Raw genomic sequence first — 19,566 nt, 5'->3', positions numbered from 1 at the left:
TCCTTTCTTCGCTGCTAAATGTGCGCTTGTAGGCTTACCTATCCAAAAACCTATAGCTTCGAATCCGTCGATGCCGCCTGTAGCTTATCTTCAATCGCAATTTCAGTCAGTCAGGGTAAACCTTTACGTTCGTGTCCGTCGGCAACTGAACTTGGTCGAGCCGGGAGGGCACAGAATTTCTCTGCTACTGTAACTTCATCTTACTCACATGACAGCGCGTTTGTCACGGCGAAAATTGTCACATCGAGCTTCAGGTGTGCACAGCATGCGGCAAATTGTCATCAACGCTGTACAGCACCTCCAGGAAGCTTTCAGGTCTTACCTATTCATTACCAGTGTCTATTGTGTGGAGGGGGCGTGACCAGAATCGGTGTAATAATCAAACGAGCATAAATGCTTTGTCTCACCACCAGCTGCTAACCCTCCTTCAGACTTCAAATCGGTTGTCATAACCCGGAGATGACTTCTCCAATGGGACAGACGAGCCTTAATCACTCCGTTAAGCCTTTCGGCACATCTGCCTCGGGTCCCACGCCTGAAACCCCGTGAGCTGTCCAAAGGGTTCCGCTCCAGTCTCCTAAAACGGACGTACACCACGTGTTGTAGCTACCGTAGGAGATTACGCCAGATATGATTCTAAGAGCAGACAGCCGAAGCACTGATCGAACTCAGATTTGCCCACTGTGAAAGGAGGAGGCGTATGCTCATGTGTTTTTAATTGATCATGAGCTCCCGCGCGGACAATTACAAATTCGCGCCTTAGGACCTGCCTAACACCCGCGCTCACCCGCCGTGGTTGCTTAGTGGCTTTGGTGTTACGGTGCTAAGCAAGCACGAGGTCGCGGCATCAAATCCCGGCCGCTGCGGCCGCAATCCGCCGGTTTTTTTTTCTTTTTCATTTTCCTGTGCTGCCCTCTGCCACGCACTGCTGAAAACATTTTGGAAGGGTGCCGGAGCTTTCGCCGGTTCATTTCTGTACCTGCGCCCACGTTGAGTACGCGTCTGTTGTGCGTTTCCTGGATCGCGATTAAAGATTAATGGCTTTTTTAGAGGCAGCGTGTCGTTCCTGGAAGCCGTGTAGAACTCGCCGACACGACTACTGGGTGAGCAGGCCTGAATGCGCTGTTGTGCAAACAGTGCGGCCGATAAGGGCCCGCCGAGTTCCCTTTACCGACACGGCTGCCCTGGAGTTTGTTATCGCTGATTTGTGCACTTGGAGATCGCCTTTTGCATTCTTTCTACACGTTATCTAGGCGTTTTGCATATTCATGAAGACTTCGAGTGCAGCCTTCCGTGTCGGATTTATCAAGGCGGTTCACTTGTTTACATCGACGTATATATACAGGCGCAGATCTTTGTTATAGCGTCAAAGATTGTGGAAGAGGTGCAAGCGCTGATATGAAATAATGTCAAAATGTAGCAAAACACACATATCTGCGCAGATGTGCCGTGTTGTTCCAGCCTGAGAGGAGTCAAGGGTGGTGAGCGACCGAACCATACTTAAACAACGGCAACTGTGACTCGGACACATATATTACGCGTCGTTAATTTATTACTGATTCTCGGTTTTCTCTAATTCCATCGTACTTGCAGTTTGCGCGTGCCACAAAGCATTATTATAGAGAAAACTGTGCTCGCATATGCGCTCATTTATAAACCGTGTTGTTCTCCGGCGAAAAAGCGGATGCCATATCACTGACGCCGTTGTTAGAATCGAGCGAGACTGTTGTCTATGCAGCTGTACACCGAATGCCCCCGCTCTTGCTTGCCGTTTGGTGCAGAGTTATACCGCGGATCTCTGAAATTGAGAAATGTGTCGGCATAAGACGTACAGACCCACCCATGTAAGTAGAGAGCGCGACCGGCAGCTTACGGGAACGGTGACGTATACAGATGTTGGCACAGCGCCGTGCCGCCACTTGTCGCTTATTGTGTACGCTCCGTGCGCAGTGAAGAGTAGCTGATTTGAAATCGGTAAGGCCAGTACTGAACTATAGGAGGAGTTTCCTCCGTTCTAAGTGCTTAGTTTTCAGTTCAGGTCCGCCGGTAGCGGATGCACGGACTCGACGGCGCCAGGCTTGACCTTCGCCGAAGATAACCAACACTGGCTCGAACTTCATGTGCACGCGTCTTGAGAGGGTTGAAGCTTGTGCATTTCAACTTGGTAGGCGTGTTTGACTCAGTTTGAGCGTGATTAATTGCGCATACAAGCGCAGACGCTGTCGCTGTCGCGTCGTCGGTTCAAACTCCAGAATTTAATTCAACAACCACGTTTCTTAGCTACGTCCCAAGGCCGAACACTGTAGGGCACCACATTTTAGAAGCAGCGTCCATAAACAGCGATTAATCCTTCGAAAAAAAAAAGAAAGCCGCGAAGCTGCTGGCCGCACTAACAATAACCGTCCCATACAAAAGAGAACAACGATTCGCGGTAGCAAGGTGGTGTCGGATCCTCCACTCTCAGCAGTGCCCAAATTTCGACGCTACTCGCGCACGCAGGCTCACACGCACACATGCACACGCGCGCAGCCCTGTCAACAAACGAAACAATTCGGCACATGAGGCCACCCACGCGCGCATTCCACGCTCACGCTAAGCCAACAGACCGGGTGGCCCACATTGAACAGCGCGCGCACGCCGCGAATGCGAGGCAACAACAACGCATTCAAACGTCGGACGCGACCGGCGGCCACCCTTGCTTGCTCGCTCGCATACGTTTATTAAGCTACGCGCGCGCAAACACGAGCGCTTCGCGCGTCGAGCGGTTTCTCGGTGCAAGCGCCGTGACCTTTGCGGTTGCGCGCCTTCTCCGCCGCCCCCACGAGCCCGCTGTCGGTTTCGTTGCACGCCGGGACGCGCGCCATTCATCAGCGCGAACGCGCCTGGGAAAGCATGCGGCCGCCCGCCAAACGAAACCCCGAAGAAAGCCATCGCGAGAGTCGATGCATTCGTCTCTTCCGCTGTCTCGTTCGGCGATGCCGGGTTGGCTGTTGGCTTGGCTGTTCGGTCCGAAGAGAGTTGAGGGAGTAAGCAGAGAGAGAAGGAGATTCTTGATGATCGGAAGGAAAGGTTGGGGTAAAGTGCAGCGCAGTAACTGTCTCTCAGCAGAGGACACCTCAACCGCGCTGCACAGGGGGTAGGGAATGAAAGTGCAGAGAGAGAACAAGCAGAGAGAGAGAGAGATTGGAGGAAAGCGGAAAGGGGGATTCGCATCCCTCGGGCTCCGCTGGCTGGCGGTGCCGGTATGGGCGAATCTGTGGCGCGCGGTTTCCTAATTCGATGCGTCTTTGTCTCGAACCGAGCGGCGTCGGCCTTTGACCCTGACGACGAGCGCGTGTTCGCGACGGCGAGAGAGAGAGGTCTCGCGCAGGGCGAGGTTGTGTGGCCGGCGCGCGCCATGTGACCGGGCGGCTGCCAATATCTTCTTACCTTCGCGCCAGAAGAGAACGGATCACCGTCGCGATGCAGAGCGAAGGTGCTACGTCTGCTCAGTCCGGCTGTATGTTCGTACGATTCGTTCGCTATAGTACATAGTGCCGAGCTTTGCAGCAAAGGCTCTGACGGTAATAGATTGAGAAAGAGCGGGTGGGGGTATGCACCTGTGCGTTCGCCGTAGTTGCGCATCTTTGTCATTCTGTGCGCGCGCTAACGCTTCGTGCGCCGCCAGTTCGATTTCGTTACATTCGTATAGGCGCCTCCATGATCGTCGTTTCTCGGTGAGTCGGCAGGGCGACCCAGCTAGATTCGTCTTCGCTGACCTTCGCAACGTGCTGGTTAGAACGAGAGCGTCGACTACGGCGACACGTCTCTGGCAAGAGATCGCGGCTTCCCGGTTTAGAAAGAATATGTTTCGGGACTATAGATGGAGGTCGAGTAGGCCACCGCAGCCTTTGATACGTGCCAAAAATAACAGGCGATATGAGTGATGAATCGATTAATTCTGCCTCCCTGGGGCCACATTCTTAAACTTTCTCTGTCAGTGACGACTGGATGTCGTTTCTGGAAGCCTTTATTCAAGCACAGCCTTTGACGAATTGAAGAGACTCATGCGCGCGGCCTGCATGACCACTGTCGCCCGACTGCGTAGTGATGACCCTGCGTAACTTTCGATGCTACGAATTATACCTCCCCCTCCCCCCGGCCCAGAGATTGAGGTGAACTCTCATTCTCTTAATGCAAACAGCACGAGACGTACCACAATGGCCCTGCCACTAGACACGACAATAATAGCTCGTCAATCGCGAAATGGCTTTGATAGTTTTGCCAAACTCTACGCGTGGCACAGTTCCCCAGCCAGTGCAAAAACACAAGGGTTAAAAAAATGAGCAGCTTCGGACTTCTTCACTTCTTCCGGTGCAACGTGTCCAGACGCTGTCAAGCCACCAGTGAGCGACAAGATCAAATTCGTCTCGTGTTGCCCGCTAAACAGAGCTTGAAATAGCTACTTGTGCTCAAAAAGAAAGGTGTTGATTGAAAATACTCTCTGGTTTGGCTTACAGTGCGGGCCAAGGATGTTACATTTCGTTGTGGTCAAAAAGTGACTATCTGTTACTAGTTTTGTTGTTCAAAGGTGACGCGACAGTCAGAAGAACCCCGGCGCTGTTCGGCAATCGGTGTGTTCGGGTTTTCGAACAGGGGACCCATGGGTAGTTCCGCAACAGGCGTTTATTGAAAAGCTCAGATTTTCGGGGAAACCCTTATGGTTGGCTCCAGCAACAACATGCGTAACAGTGCAAAAGTTATATCATCACACGGTTACCATTCTTATCGCACTCCGACTTCCAGAATCTGCAGTTCCCTTAGAATTCTCGATGGTGTCATTGTAACGTTAATACGAAGTTGCACATGTGAGATTAAGACAGCGTACCACGGTTAAATTTTGATTTGTTTAATATTGTCCGACGCAGAACCATATCGCGTCCTTAAGAGTACTTATGATAGTTTTTTTTTTCTTTATCATCTAGTCTATGTTTGATGCCAAGAAAAAAAGAAGAAAGACCTCTCAAAGTTCCGTTTCGACAGCCTTACACTTTCACTCACTTCACCAATTGTCCTTTCCTTCGAAGCCTCAGCTCGGGGCATCAGCCACGGACGTGTGATTCCTCTGTCTTGTGCGGTCACGTTTTAAACCGATAAGATCGCTTGTGCCAACTTGACCACAATTCTTATTTTTTTAAAGCTCTATGCCAGTACCAAGATTGAGCCCACTAATTTATGGTCATCGTGGTTTCGTTGCCTTCTTTTTTTTTTTCGCTTGCTCTCCTCCTTTCTGCCGCGTTGAAGTCGCTGTATTCTTCCTATACCAGACTGACTGCTGAACGACATGCGCTTCTTATTCACATATTCGTATGTAATTATCAACGCAAATTTTAAGTTCTATCACTGCTCTTCTTTGTTGTTTTTTATCATTGAATTCCGGTTCTCGGACATGTAATTCCCGAGAATTTAGCGAACGTGATTGGCTGGCGCATTTAGTTCAATGCTCTTCCCAGTGGCATGGCGCGGAGGTGGCACACCGAAAACGTGGGTACGTACCCCCCCCCCCCCTCCTCCCGCCCCGCTGCCGAAATTTCCTTATGATGCGGCCTTCCCAACTACCTTCCCCATCGCCCTTCACCCCCCCCCCTCCCTTCAAAAAAAAATAAATAAAAGAAAGAACCCGCACTCGAAAAATATTTCTGACTACGCCGTGGGCTCTTCAAGACGGAAAGTTGCCGCATCTTCATCTATGAGCTAGTGGCTATATACAAGGCGATCGTTCTTAAGTTGTCCGGAATTTTTTAAAATCGCCTGTGGCAGACAGCATAACTCTTTTCCTTGAGCTGGACGAGAAATTGAAACACACAATAAACTCATAAATAAAAGCACTCATTATGTTCGTTAATAACATTACAGCACATACTGCAATTTACGAATTGTATCCAGTGAGCTTGCATGGCGCATCCAGTTGAAGTGAATCTCCAGGATCACACAAGTTGCGAGATATTATATCTCAAAGTGTGGGACGAAATACGCAGGCGTTCTAGTTACTTTTGTGCTTCAATATATAAGAAGACGTTTTGGTAAAAAAGTAAGTGGAGCAACAGTGCACCTTTACGGTGAGTTTGATGGCGCATCCTTCCAAACTGGTGTCATTCTGGAAATTCATTCCAAGTGGATACCCCTAGCAAACCCACCGGCTACAATTCGTAAATTGCGATATATGTCGTCGAGTAATTAATTAGGAAGTTAATTAGTCAATGTGATTTTTCAATTCGTTGAATATGTGTTTCCATTTCTCGTGCACGGGATGTCCCCCTCTCTGAATAATCCAGCTATTGGACAAGGATTATGCTATCTGCCACAGACGATTTCATTGAAAATTCTGGAAAGCTTAAAAATTATCACCCGCTATGTTGCCTGTAGCATTGCCAAAGGTTAAACATGCGACGTCTTTCCAGTTGCCATCCGCGCGTCTGGTTGCCGTGAATGGACGAGGAGCCATCGCGAAGAGAGCGAGGAACTCCATTCATAGAGACCCGCGGAACCAGAAAGACGGCTTGGCTGCACGGCGCAGGTGTGTTAGGCAAAGCCGCACCGAGCGCCGTTGCCCGCCGGTGGGGGTTCGCGAAGAGGCATTGCCGGCACGGAATAGTGAGCGCGAAGGGACGCGCATGCGCAATGTAACATACCTTCTCGGCAACAGCTGCGCGGCGCCATACTAGGCCATATGGCGCACCACCGCATTTCAGTTCAGATAGCCATCACACACAAAGACGCGCTGCATGTAGGCGGGCGTATAAGGGTTCGCTCTTTCAGTTGATTCTTTCGTGTCTCGTAAACTCCTCTTGGCGCGCAGTCGACGCCGGTTCGTGTCGACGAATTGCGAGACTATAGATGAAAGCAACGCGTCAGGAACCGAAACAGCGAAGCACTGGTGTGTGACGCGTGCTTCGTTACAACGAACGATCGCTAACCGCGTTTCATCCAGTCACTTCTGGGAAAACGAGATGTGGACGACGCGAGGGTATTTGACGTCTGGTCGGATTTGCTGAGAGGCTCGCTAGACGAATTTATTGCTTACGTGGACGGAGCAGCAGCCTAAGCCTATAATAGCTGTGGTGTTTATTGTTGAAGTTCCTCGGAGCTCATATATATACTGTGGCGAGGGAAGCATATATGTCGCCTCGAAGAAGACAAGTCCACTTGTCGAAACGTTGGTTCCTGCTTTCCCCTTGTTCTCGTTTTGCTCATCGTCTTATATATACTGTGGCGAGGGAAGCATATGTCGCCTTGAAGAAGACAAGTACACTTGTCGAAACGTTGGCTCCTGCTTTCACCTTGTTCTCGTTTTGATCACCGTCTTGAATTTCCATCTCCCGCCTTCCCCATGTTTTCTCTACGATAAATCAACATGCTTAATCCAAAAATTAACATATTTGCTTTAATTAAGTTCCTAATTAACTACATTAGGGCACCTATTTCAGTCTACGAATTGAAGCTAGTGAGTATGCAAGGCATATCGACTTGAAACGAATCCTGAAGACGCCACCGGTTTCCAGATATGCGCCATCAAAGTTGCAGTAAGATTGCACTGTTCTACTTACAGTTTTCAAAATGAAGCGCTGTATTGTGCATTTAAACATGAAAGTAACTGCAAAGCCAATGCATTTCGTCGGACACACTAAAAGTGAACACCTCCAAACTGGCGTAATCTTCAGAATTTGTTCCACTTGTGGATACGTCTTGCGAACTCACCGGCTACATGTCGTAAATTGAAATATGTGTCGCAAGGTAACTAACAGAAAGGTAATTAGCGTAATTATGTTAATTATTCAGTTATTATAAGCGTTCTGTCGCCTGACTACATAAAAGAACCAGGCTCGTTTTTTTTTTCTTCTTTAGAAAAAATTTCTTTCAACAAAAGACCAGCTCTGGGCCGTCCGGCAAGCCGAAGATGGCGCTCAAGTCCAAGGACTTCGAGCCGTCACCTGAGGCCATCTATTCTTTAATAGAGTTTCTTCTTCTTCTTCTTCAACAAAAGACGATGCGAACACTGAGTCACAATGACGGCACAATACCATCAGGACGACAACATATACAAAGTACGAAGCGTTGTATACATGGCACGTTTTGAAAGAAGTGTCTGAGTCCACTGGCCGTAACCCCCGCAATCATAAATGCATCGTAAATTGAAGCCCGCGTTTGACTTGATATAAATGACTCCTGTCGTGAACGAGCCGAAGGAAACGCGATGAGCGTCTTGTGCACGTTCACCTCAGGCGTCATTTAGATCAAGCGTGGGCTTCAAGTTGACAAGGAAATTTCTTTTTATTCACCCGTAGGCACGCTTACAACTGTGGTATGTACGTCCACTAGGATACTGAATATAAACGTTTTTTGGGAATTTGTCTAACGGAACACTGCTTGAAAGCCATAACAAGGAACCGTCTCACCTGCTCTCAGTAATATCCTCTATTTCCGTAAACGCTTTCCGTAGCGCTTGCAACAATTGTTAAGCTTAAGCAGCATTTTTAGCAAGCTTGATATTAAGCACGTTTCTTTTTACTTAATCATGGCTGCGTTATTTTTGGAGACAACATATGTAAAAACAGTAGGATAACATTGTGAAAAGTGCTTCGTTTCCGAAAAGTATAGAGATCCACATTTTTTTCCCGGTTTCTGTTCCGTGCTGGTTCTCCTTCCGAACCGGTGGCGTACTCATTTACAACAGAATCATCGCTGTTGCCATCTTTATGACACTCTGTTAACAGTAACACGGCAATGTTTGAAGCTGTCGCTGTAGTGGCTCCCCTCTCACGTCGGCGTCCAGGGCAACCAGGAGGCTGACGCTCTGACAAAGACAGCACACCACGCCACTGTACCCGTCGGCACCACTGTAACAGCCTTCTGCTGTACTATATAGTGCAACTGAAGGAAGTCGGCTTCGGACTAGCGTCAGTTACGCTGCGTGGTGTCCAGATCGCTCATGAACAATGCTTTGCAATGTGGTGAACGCGGTTCAAGTCATGGATCAGGGACTTTAAGGAGGTGCGACCTAATGCTAACGCATTTCTCTCGCATTTACCGCTAAATAACCACTGTTTCTTTTTTTTTTCATCGCTTCTATCTATCCTCAATCTCGGCTAATTGCGACGCGTGACCGGAACGTGGGCGCAAGAGGAGGAGGGAGGGAGGGAGGGAGGGAGGGGGCAACCGGAAGAAGTTCCACGGGGTCGTTTCGTTTCCAGATTCCAGCTGGCTCGATAATAGGTGCCCAGCGCAAGCACCTTCGCGGGGGTGAACCGTGGGGGGGATATATCGAGCTCGTATAAAGCGGTCGGTCGGCGCTGCCTCGTTAGTTCCCGTCTTATTCGGCGCTCCGGTTCTCCCGTTTCTCGGGGTAGTTGGCGGGAATCTGCGGAAACGCGTGCTCGCGTCTCGTTCACGCGTAGCCGCCGTGATTGCTGGTTGTTATTACTTAGCGCGCGTGTTCGCCGACCCATGCGGCGCGCGCTGCGTCGTCTCGAAGCGCTCAGGTCACGTGTATCCGCCGGATGTGTTACACTGAGATGCAGTAGCTTCTTTCTTTTTATCAGTCACGTCCCAGTTTACGCGGGGCCCTTTCGCGCGGGTACGGTAAACGCTCCTTGTAACAACATCGCTTTATTCGAAATGTCGCTTTATTCGAAGTTGCGATGGCAGCGCATGTTTTTTTTTTGGGGGGGGGGGGGGGGAACGGTATATTCGAAGTGCAGTGACGCGCCCGACTCCTCTTGGTACGAACTGCAAAACGGTATATCTGCCAGGCGCAACATGCGCCATGCAGAGACTGTTTGCGTTTCTTCGTGGGAAATTGAAGATGCAAAGAGTGCTGCAAAGGTCATTCCACCACGTGGCGACATCTCCTTGGATCTAACCGCATAACGTGGAGATAACCGACTGAGGAGATAGCTCTTGCGAGCATCAGCAAAATTTCACCACTGCCATCTGTCCCGCTATCGGGCGCGGATACGTTTCAGGGCTCACGTTGTATACGGGATTCCGCGCGTTCGCATTGCACGATAAACTTTACAATGCCTCCTTTAAGTTCTCTCCACTTTCAACGAGGTCTCAGTTAAAACGAAGTATACTTCCCACCCCTGTGACTTCGTAATAGCGAGGTTTTACTGTATACGAGAGTGTATAGGCGAAGTGTAGCTTCGCTCAAAAGGGAGCATAGAACAAGCAAAGTGAGTACAGGCTACTTTCACTCGTCCTCCTCCTCCTCACATTCTCCTGCCACTCACTGCCCGTTCGTAATCGGGCTAGTGCGGTCACATGGCATCCCGACATGCTAGCGGTACTGTTTATTTTCTATATTCCACGAGGGGGGAGGGGGGAGAGGTGTAAATTCCAGAACATGGTTTGCGTCAACATACAGGAAAATCACAATCTGCTGCAATGAGTACACTCTCGGAACTAGTATCGATACAACGCAGTGCGATGCAAGCTAAAAACTTTTTGCACACGCTTAGAGATGTTTGGCACCTTCATATGTTGAGATCTTGAACCTTATATATATATATATATATATATATATATATATATATATATATACAGTAAAAGCTCGTTAATTCGAACCGCAAGGGGAAGCCGCTTCAGTTCGAATTAACGAAAGTTCGAACTAACGAAAGTGAAGGAGGGCAACAGTACACTGCGATTTGGAAGCAGTAGGGCATGTCAGAAATTTGGCGTGTCAGAAAGTGATGGCGTGTGCCGCGGGCACACGCCATCTTCAAGTCGAAGCTCTGGGTCCGACTGTGCCACACCACCGATGTCCACCGAAACGAACCTTAGCCGAGGCTTAACACCATCCCAATGAATCGCGACGGCCGATACCTCCTAAGCTGAAAACAGAGGTGCACAACCGATGAAGACTGCCGAGAAAAAGACGCTGAACATGTGAAGGTGGCGAAGGCCCTGATTCGTTGGTTCTTGATTGCAAGCGCAGCTGCGACGTACTTGATTCGCTGTGTTTTGGAGCTTGCCGTGCCATCTCCGCACAACATTAGCAGCTGTACAAGATTTGCAAAGCCTCCGAGATTCGCAACGGGCAAGAAGTCTCGGAGGTTACGTAGAACGGAGAGGCGGCAGCCGCCGCTGCCTTCTGGCTGACCCCGCGTCGGTTAACTTTTTGTCCGATTTCGCCTTCTCTCGCAGTTCTCTCCGTTTCGGAGGCAATACAGCCTTGTGTGTAGGCAGTAGGCGCGTTTCTCTGGCCGTGTGCCAGGCGAGCGTAGTTCGAATTATCCGTGAGGGAACCTTCTCGCGTTCGAATTAACGGACTTTTTTATACATAGACTTCTATGGAGCTTGGCCGGACCAAATCGTACAGTTCGAATTATCCATAAATTCGAATTATTGAAGTTCGAATTAACGAGCTTTCACTGTATATATATATATATATATATATATATATATATATATATATATATATATATATATATATATATATATATATATATATATATATATATATATATATATATATGTATAATTTTCTTTTTTTTGCAGAGAATTTGGTGGCACTGTGGCCACATTTCCGGTTCACCACGCCCCGAGACCTTTCGCGGTATAATAACCGTAAGGTTTATTACAAAAGTTATTACAGCTGCGAGCATGGCGATTCGGCCGGCATGGCAATGACGGGCAGCACACGAATTTGCCTTCATCCTTCTGAAGAACTAAAGAGCCAGAAAAAACTTCCGCCTTCTGCGTTCAAGCAATTCTGCCAAATCGCAAACTGCCTATATTCAACAAGATAGCGCATTACAAATGCAACACTTCGCAGTGAGTACGCATGCGAGCGAAGTCTTAGTTCCCTCGTGTCTTTAGAACAGCTATCATCGCTCGGAAATTGTGACCGATAATGGCGCAGATAAAGCGTAATAAACAAAACAACTACCGAGAACATTTGAAGCCACAATTCCGAATTGAGAGCAGTGAAATCCACGTACTACTCAGGATTCCTGTGGTAGTTGCGAGCTATCGCGTAGCGACTGTTTCTTCTAGTGATGCTAGTAGTGAACTTTAACGTACAGGAAATCCCGTTGTTGGGAGCACGTGAACGCGTTGCCACCGATTGGGGCGACGCGTCAGCTTCGCGCTTCCACATCAGAGCTTCGTTTGCTTTCTGCGCAATTACCGCATCGGAGGCCCTCTGCCTGCCCTGACTTGGGGGGTCGGGCGTGAGAGAAACCCGCGGGCAACGAAAATAAAGAGCAACAGCGGCTGGACAGGAAGTCGGTCGGCTCGGCCGCCGGATCCCCCTGCGGCGGCGCCCGGCCGTGGGGGCACCTGGTCCTCTCCGCGCCGAACGTCCTTTGCACGCAACACCGCACGTGCGGCCGCAGCACCCACGACTAGACACGCAGCGCCGCTACTTTTTTTGTTTTTTGTTTTGTTTTTCTCTCGCGTTGAGCGGGGTCACAGAGCAGCCCTCGCTCCTCTCTTGTGCCCGAACTGCGCCAAAGACCCGGCCACCGGGTTATGCGCCTGCAGCTAGCTAGCGGCAGCGGCTGATGCCTACCCCCCCCCCCCTTCCCCTACACGCAACACAGGACGTTGTACTTGGGCCCAGCGTGCCTGGCGACGACATTGCAACTGTGCCCAAATCTCGTAGCAGCAGCAGCAGCTTCCGAGACGCACGTTCCCGCGAGACTCGTATACGCACGCTTTGCCTGCAGGTATGCGTCGTGGAGAGAGGCCTCGTCTTCTACTTCTCGGGCTTTTGCCGGGCTTTCGCTTGTTGCTGCGTCGCATGTGGTCCAATGCCCTCTTCGCGTCGCGCTCGCTAATGAGAGAGAGAGGGAGGGAGGGGGGAAGAGAGAGAGAGGAGACTTATACACGATGCCGCCTTAGTCGTACTCTCTCCTGCACGAAAGAGAAAGTCGAGCTCCTTTCTCCCCAGAATTCGCAGCGAGTCGTGCCCGCGTGAGTGGCCTGCCAGCGGCGTGATGATGCGTCATGCGGTGGTGTGTGCGTTGTACTACAACACGAGCGTGGTTGGCCTTTTGGGCTCTTCTCCTCTCGCCGCATTTTAGCGCTTGTCAGAAGAAGACACAGTGCCCTTTGCTATTTCTTTTCCTGCGTTTTTTTTGTTTTAAATTTCTGGCACCGCAAACTCCAGTATTTTCACCTCCTCCCATTCCCCACGACTTCTCTCTTCTTCTTTTTCCCCGTCTATTTTACCTTTTCGCTGCTTACTTTTCTTCACGGCACGACTCGACCTCTCCCAGCGTGCCCCTCCGAGCTCGCCTTTTCGTGCTTCTTCGTCTCACTTTCGAAGAGCCGTGCAAAGTTACTTTCTTCGCCGAGCAAAGAAAGTTGTTGGCAGGGAAGCGCGCGCGCTGAGTCCGTGAACTGGCAGATGGATATGGAGCATCCGACTGGTGCATACCGTCCAGAGATGATTCTGTTCTGCGAATATTTTAAGGAGTCCCGCGCTCGAACGTTAGAGACGGATCCCGAAATGTAGACCTTACGCAGAGTGAACCTCGGAGCATGCTATAGCGACGCAGTCAGTGGCGCCGAAACTTGGCATTATGCCACGGTGTTATTAGACCAATAAGTCACTTTTCGGCCTTGGTATTCAGCCTCCATGTCAGAACTGCATCTTATCTGACATGCGTTTTTGGACACTGGTGGGGTTTCCGAACCAAAGCCGAACCATTGTTGACGTCACGAGGCGCCCGACCAATCACAGGCGGAAACGAGGCGCGCGAGCTGGGCGTGTCTGCTGCTACACTTTTCGTCGAAATAAAATATGTTTGCGCTTTCTTTCAGCTAAAGCCAATAAAGACTGATTGGCAAAGACTTATAAAGACTGATTGGCAGGCAAAAGGAGCAATAACTGTTTCCTACGTTTCCCTTTCGCTGATCTTACTTAGAGAGAGAGAATGAGTGTGCGCGTACGTATATATATATTTTTTTTAAATTTTATGTTAAACATTACTCTGCGAGTGCTAGGGATATATGCATAGTAGGTACAAGGATGCACTTCACCGTGTACGTCATCCGTTTATTCGCGGAACAATTTGACGTTTTGGGGGAAAACGGCAGTGCGGACATTTGTTGCCGACGTTTCCAACATCGCCACAAATATATAATTCAATGAACGCAAAACTTCTGCGTTTGAATTCAACGCCGCGAACCGCGGCGCACGAGACGTCACTGCGACGTTGCCGAGTCGAACGAAGTCAGTCGGTCGGCCGGCCGGCGAGTCGGTCAGCCAGCAGCCAAATCAAGAAAACAAGCATAAAGAAAAAAAGAAAGGAAAAAAAAGAAAACAATGGGCGCAATCACGCGCGACGCGGTCACAGAACAACTCCGTCGACAACCAAAACTTTTTCTCGAGACAACAGTGCTAATGCGTGGTCCGTACACGCCACGGTGTCGACACGCGCGGCGGGTGCCTCTCCTCTTCCTCGTTTCGCGCGATGCGCCCGCCGCCTCGTTACGTAAACGTTTGCAACGAGGTTCGATCGAGAAAAGTGTCACACCGGAGCGGAAGAGGAGAAAGGGTCGAGGGGGCAGGTCAGGAGTGCAAGAAGTGGACGCGGATTAACACTCCCATCCCCCCCCCCCCCTCTACACGAGAACAACAACAAAACTCAAAATATAACAAGGCCAATAGCGAAGAAAAAATGGCTGTGGCTTAGGTAAGGTTAAGCCCAGGATGCGAAGCATACTAGCCTTTATTTTAGTTGTTGAACCACTGTTTAGCCTGGTGAACTGCTGTTGCTTGGCTATATTTGGTTCGGCTAGACGAAGAAACAACTCATGCATTACTTCTTCGCCTTCAAGAGTGGAACGCGACAGCGTTCCCGTCGACCCGCCAAGGGGTGTAAGACAATGGGCTACAGGGCAGCGACTACGCGCCCCGCATTGGACGCGGTGAGCGTCGAGCAAAGCAGCGTTCGGCGCGGCAACGAAATGTGCGCCTGAGCAAGAGACGCACGCCTTAGAAACAGCGCGTTTCTAAGGCAACACCGCATTCACTAGAGGCGCTTTTGTACCGCTTTGAAGCGTTGTACTCGTGGCTCAGTGGTAGCGTCTCCGTCCCACACTCCGGAGACCCTGGTTCGATTCCCACCCAGCCCGTCTTGCAAGAGTTGAGCCAAAGCCACTTCTCCTCTGTCGTGACGTCACGGTGTCACGTGATTTCATGGTCACCGCCGCGCCTGAGGAGCTGGGTTGAGCCCTCGTAATATGCTTCGCATAAAAAAAATGAGAGTGCAGCACGGGGTGGACGCGGTTTACCTCCTCCCGCTACACGAAAACAACAACAAAATGCAAAAGATAACAAGGCCAATAGCGAAGAAAAAAAAATGAGAGTGCAGCATGGGGCATGCCATCTCTTTGCGACACCGAACTAGCCAGCCGTCCAAATTGGCCTGTCATGCCGGCATTCCGGTTTCGTGTAAACGAAAGAAAGAAAGAAAGAAAGAAAGAAAGAAAGAAGCGTGCTTTGTCCTGGCGCAGCGGTTGCTCCACTCGGCGGCAGCCGACGCGGTGCTGAGCCGTACGTTGACCTTCGGGCAGAGCGCGGCAAGCGAGGTGCGTACGTTGCACGGCGAGGGAGCGTCTACGCGGCTGGAAGGCAGCACCCTCTTGGTCGGTCCATGCGTTTTCAGCTAAACGCAGCAACAACTAGAGTCTAGCAACAACACGACCCGAAGGGTCCCTGCCGGTGAAGTATACCTCTCGCCAACTTAGTCATTTGCCTGCTTTGACACCAGGGGCAAAAACGCGTTCTTTCGGCATTGCAAGGCGCCTGTTCTGGTCTCGTCCCACTCTTTCACACCTCAAATCGAAACAAGGCTAAGATGAATGTGGGGATTTGAAGCGATCGACAACGGTTAACGAATCGAACGCAACGGGTGTAGCGATCAACAGGGGATGTCGCAGATTGCACTAAAGTATGAGTGACTCCGTAGTAGAGTGCTGCGGGATTTTTTATTTTGACTACCTGGGATCTTTTGATGTGCACCTAAATCGATGTGTACGCGCGCTTTCTTTTTTTTTTTCATTTCCCACCATAGGAATGCGGCTCCGCCGGAACCAGGCATCGAACCCTCGACCTCATTTTCAGCGGCAGAATGCCATAGGAGAAGAAGGAGAAACATTTATTTAAAAAAAGAAAAGGACGAGCATAGCCCCCATACGTTTCGACCAGTGTTGATATTTGATAATTGGATCGGTCAACAGTGGACGACCACTGCAAATAAGGTCAAGTCCGCATCTCTGCGTCTAGCATTTCTGAAGACAGCCTAAGACATTTTATTTTCGAGACTAATATATGAGGAAAGAAGTCATATTTCTCATTCTCTTTGTCTCTTTTTTTTTCTAGTTGATTTTTTTTTCTTCACCACCTGCAGCACAGCGGCGATGAGACGGTGTCGCTCAAACCACACCCTCCTCGAGACAGGTCAGGTGGTTCTCTTTCTTTCTGTTAGCGTAAGCCCGAAGCCGTGCGCTGCACAACGCCGCACTGCGGCGTTTATTACGTCCTAACCTAACCTAACCTACCCGAGATAGTTGTAATGGCTTATAGAACCACCGTGGAAGACAGACAGGCGCGACAAATGGCGGCAGCTAGTGACTCTCCGAAGGTCAAGACACACGTGCATCACGTGATCGACGCCACGCGGCAACAGAAAACAACGACCGGAACAACAAGAACAACGGCAAAGTGTTTCGCGTGGCATTATTTGTCAACGACACCTGCCGAAGGTCTACGCACGCCTCACTTCAGAAACGTTGCGCCGGCAAAAGTGGGTTCGGCACATAGCAAAATGATCTCGCGAGCCCGAGGTAACGACCGGCTCGCATCATCGTCGTCGCAGCCGTCAGAATAAAATAAAAGAAAAATGCAGCACTGCTGGCTTTGACAGCTACATCTGCCAACGGCCTGCAATACTTCGAAAACACCCGAAGAGAATTCACGAATGGCAGTCCAGCAGAAGTGGCATGATGCAGCTGCTACTGAGCGATGCCCGCTCAAGCAGCAGCGAACGGGGCACGGTTTGTCGGAGCGTGATGACCTTGAACCTCAGACGCGCCGCCGCCGCCGCCCTTCTTCTTCTCGTCATTCTTCCTCGTGCACTTCGACCGCTCGGCTCAGCTAGGCTTAGCGACGTCGCTTGGCGGCGCGCGCACTGCCGGCATCGCGTTCCGAGGGAACAAAGCAGCCGCCTCATCACTGCCGCCCCTTGTCGCCCCCCGCCTCCCCCCCTATCCTAACCAAGCTTCGCGGTATCCGCGCGATGCTGCTAGTAGAACTTGTCGCCCCTTTGTGTGGCGGTTGTGTCACAGACACCGCGACACGAGAGGGCGACGGGGTCGCTACAGGGTGTCGACGAGGCGAGTTGACGACCGCCCTCCTTGCAGCCTCTCTTTCTTTCTTCCTTCCTTTCTTTCTTTCTTTCTATCTTTCTTTTGGGCGCTTGCTTCACGCCCGTGTGTGTACAAGGTGTGCGTGGTCGGTCGACGACACTGTTTGTAGTGTCCTACCCCTTCGTCCACGCTTCGCCCGATTCATTTTTGTTTACTTGATTCGCTTTTTTCATTCATTCTTTTATAGTAGGCAGGCCGTCGCTCGTGCGTTCCTCCGCGGGACGTGCCCGGGCCGGATTTGGGGCGGGCGGGCGTGCGTACGCTTTGCCCGTGCGGGGGGGTGACGCGCTCGAGCGATGTGCACGTCGGCCGCGTCTATAACAGCGGAGCGCGCCACGCTGTCTCACAGCGCGTGTGAACATTAAGCAATTTTCTATCGCGCTCTTTTTCTAGCCTTTCATTGTGGTCTTTTTTTTCTTTCACCTTCTCTATTTCTTTATCCCGTTTCGTATCCTTTTGTCGCAGAAAGGTGGCGCAGTCAATGCTGCGTGCAAGAATACGAATGCGACAATGCGCGAGAACACTGGAACCTCTGCGACAGCCATTTCGTGGCGGATGGAATTTAGCCTGTTCTGCATTGCGTTTCTTTTTTGTTGTTCTTGTTTTTTGCTGAGAAAAGGTCAGGCTAGGCTTGTACGCTATTGTCACAGCTTGTGTTGAGACTCTGGAAAGCAACGAATGGGTCAGCTTCCTTCGAGACTGTTTTTTTTTTTTCGTCTTGCAACTGTTGCAAAATAGAAGGAATGCACCCAAATCTGGCTTTTGAAGGCGTGTGATTCACGCATTCGTAGGAGCGTTAAAAGGCGTAACGCCGCTCTCTATCTATCTCTCCCTCTTATTTGTTTCGTTGACTCAGAGCGGAACGCCCCAAGGAGAGGTGCAAATTCATAGCTCCGCTTCATGCGTTCCACTGCATTATGCGAACAATACGAACCGTCGAGCTTGCTTTAGAGGCCAGGCGCATTCGACAAAAAGTCGCACGGTCGGAGTGCTTTACAACGCACGTAGGAGAAGAGATGCGACCTTAATTTAACGCAAATTCCTAGCTGGCGTTCGTCCGTTATAGCACGCCATATATAGGTCGTAAATTTTGACCGCGAAAATGGAGTAAACATAGATAAGTCTAGCTGGAAGGCCACGTCTTTATCACTAAGCGAAATCTCTTCCACCCTTCCAACACACTTTTTTTTTTCTTCGCATACTTTATAACGTTGATAGTTTCCTGTAAGGTTATACATAAAGAAATTCAGGACTTGGGAGGTTTCATCGACAACACAATCTCAGATAGAAGTTTCATTTCACGGCGAGGCTTTCTATGTACAATAAACCGCAGGACGCAATGAGCAAAATGAATGAATGAATGAATGAATGAATGAATGAATGAATGAATGAATGAATGAATGAATGAATGAATGAATGAATGAAGCTTCGGCAGAAGTCACTGAGAGATGACTCTCAAATCAAGCGCTTGGTGGTGTAAACCTGGGAGGTTCGGGGGTGGGTCGCATGCGCACAGGGCATGACCTATCATGGTAAGGTAACAATAAAAATTCAAACAGCGCATAAACGACGGGACCAGAATGAGGAGGAGACAAACACGGCGCTCAACTTACAACTGTGAACTTACAACCGTGTTTGTCTCCTCCTCATTTTGGTCCCGTCGTTTATGAGCTGTTTGAATTTTTATTGCTACCATGCAACACCAACTCGCCCAATCCGCTGCCCTTCTGCTATCATGGTAAGGTACCATGGAAAGCTAAACTGCATCAAACTGGATGCGTTTAGAAAAACGATTTTGTGGTTCACAGACAAAACCACAAAGGGAAGTTTATTCACGTACTAATAACAGCACAGGTGACCCAGGTAAAAAAAAAAATATATATGTATATATATATATATATATATATATATATATATATATATATATATATATATATATATATATATATATATATATATATATATATATATATATATATATATATATATATATATATATATATATATATATATATATATATATATATATATATATATATATATATATATATATATATATATATATATATATATATAAACTGTTCTGGGAGTATTGCCATGCCCGATGAAGCTGCAACTCAAGCCGAACAGCATGGCAAGAGCTGCCGA

General features: G+C 49.4%; 1 protein-coding gene across 2 annotated transcripts in view; it reads right to left on the bottom strand.

Annotated features, from left to right (window-relative positions):
• The window catches only part of f (espin protein forked), a 412,459-nt gene that overhangs the window by 263,775 nt on the left and 129,118 nt on the right, over window positions 1-19,566 (bottom strand). The window lies entirely within an intron of this gene.

The sequence above is a fragment of the Dermacentor albipictus genome, chromosome 2 (assembly GCF_038994185.2).
Source record: "Dermacentor albipictus isolate Rhodes 1998 colony chromosome 2, USDA_Dalb.pri_finalv2, whole genome shotgun sequence".
NCBI classification, from domain to species: domain Eukaryota; kingdom Metazoa; phylum Arthropoda; class Arachnida; order Ixodida; family Ixodidae; genus Dermacentor; species Dermacentor albipictus.
This window is presented reverse-complemented; position numbering and strand designations above follow the sequence as displayed.